The 2,164-nt window shown below is 39.4% G+C and overlaps 1 long non-coding RNA gene across 1 annotated transcript; it reads left to right on the top strand.

Moving 5' to 3' along the window:
- Window positions 1–206: 206 nt before the first annotated feature.
- On the top strand, window positions 207–1,651 carry LOC309664128. Its single transcript, XR_014265640.1, has 2 exons — window positions 207–1,185; window positions 1,508–1,651. It is a non-coding gene; the product is annotated as an uncharacterized lncRNA (long non-coding RNA).
- Window positions 1,652–2,164: the final 513 nt, after the last annotated feature.

The following is a 2,164-nucleotide window of genomic DNA, read 5'->3' as shown; positions in this document are numbered from 1 at the left end:
GGTGTAAAGTTGTGATAATAGGAGCACTCAGAATCCACTCCCCCAAAAAAGCTTTCTGTAAATAGCTTTACAGAATATTTTAAAATATTATAAACATTGCAGGATAGAGAGTCCACAGAACTCAGTTCTGTGGCCATCCTCTAGGACCCCAGACCAGGTCAGAATTTCTTTTTCAAATTCTGTGACTTTTTATTTATTTATTTATTTATTTATTTATAAATTTATGTTATTTATTTATTCTTGGCTGCATTGGGTCTTCGTTGCTGTGCGTGGGCTTTCTCTACTTGCGGTGAGCGGGTTCGTTGAGGTGCGCGGGCTTCTTATTGCGGTGGCTTCTCCTGTTGCGGAGCATGGGCTCTAGGCGCACAGGCTTCAGTAGTTGTGGCACGTGGGCTCAGTAGTTGTGGCTTGTGGGCTCTAGAGCACAGGCTCAGTAGTTGTGGCACACAGGCTTAGTTGCTCCACGGCATGTGGGATCTTCCTGGACCAGGGATTGAACCCGTGTCCCCTGCATTGGCAGGTGGATTCTTAACCACTGCGCCACCAGGGAAGTCCCTGTGACTTTTTAAATGGCCAGTAAAAGACATTTCACAACAATGCATCAGTTTGTTAACAAATGTTGATTTGAATTTAGCAGAGAAACTATTATAAGATGGATGAATTTCTTTTATTAGATAGAAAATTACAGGTTATAATTGTCATCTGATAAATCACACTTCATATGATTTACTGATATTTTCAAGTATTTACAGCTTATCCACTGCCTCTTATTAAAATATCCAGATTCTTGTTTGGATAGCTAGTGGTGCGGATAGTTTTGTTTTGCTAACGAAGTCTCTGTGTGCCCGTTTTTCACATATTTAAGGAAAACTTGTGTGTCGATTCTGTTTTCCAGTTACAATTTTATTACTGTCTTGTGCATAACTTCAGCATGGTTTGAGGAAATACATGTATTTTTCTCATGCCTCTGAAAGCCTGCTTGTAAGAGGATCTCTGTAGTGTAAAAAGGCTAGATAAAATTTGAACTATTTTGAGCAGTCAATTGTAATTTAGAAATTTCTATCACAATATGAAGTGTTCGTCATCCAATATATGTGTCAATACTTATCACTTTAATGGACTGATTTAGAGATGCAGCTTTATGAAGTAACCCAATTATGACAGATATTTGTATCACCTGTTTAGGTAGGATTTCTTTTTTTTTTTTTTTTTTTTTTTGAGTTATTTATTTATTTATTTTTGGCTGTGTTGGGTTTTTCATTTCTGTGCGCGGGCCCTCTCTAGTTGCGGCGAGTGGGCGCCACTCCTCATCGCGGTGCGCAGGCCTCTCACTGTCGCGGCCTCTCCCGTTGTGGAGCACAGGCTCCAGACGCACAGGCTCAGTAGTTGTGGCTCACGGGCCCAGTTGCTCCGCGGCATGTGGGATCCTCCCAGACCAGGGCTCGAACCCGTGTCCCCCGCATTGGCAGGGAGATTCTCAACCACTGCGCCACCAGGGAAGCCCTAGGTAGGATTTCTTTAACTTTTGCATCTACCTCATGTGCCTTTCTATTCCTCTGCTTATTTATCTGTCTGTATTTCTACTCATTCCTTCATTTGCCCGTAAGTCACCATGTACTCTCTGTGTGGCCAGCGGTGAAGTAGATGCAAAGGATACACAAATACACAATATGGTATCTGCCCTAAGAACCCTACAGCTATGTGAAAGAGACAGGCAGGTGACACAGCTGAATACCTAATCAAAAAATAGGACACTAGGAAGAAATTTTCCTTATAGACTCTAATTTAAATTTCTACCATTGACTCTGTTAATAATACTAAGCCATGTTAAATTATTTTCTAAAATTGTAAATAGCAGTTTATCTTTTACAACCTTCTATAGTTTTAGTAATTTGCAGATTTGGACAGGTTATAATAATTTGAATGCTATAATTAATAGTTTAATTTGAATGAAATACATTATATAGGAATATATTGCTCATCATTTCAAAATAATGAAAATTACAAAGAAGGTTCTCAATCTTCCTGTTCTTTTCAGAAGAAATGTTACTTTTTTTTTTTTTTTAAAGAAATTCACGTTCTTTTATTTATTTATTTATGACTGTGTTGAGTCTTCGTTTCTGTGCGAGGGCTTTCTCTAGTTGCGGCGAGCGGGGGCCTCTCT

The sequence above is a fragment of the Balaenoptera physalus genome (assembly GCF_965194825.1).
Source record: "Balaenoptera physalus genome assembly, chromosome: 7".
Taxonomy (NCBI): Eukaryota; Metazoa; Chordata; class Mammalia; order Artiodactyla; family Balaenopteridae; genus Balaenoptera; species Balaenoptera physalus.
This window is presented reverse-complemented; position numbering and strand designations above follow the sequence as displayed.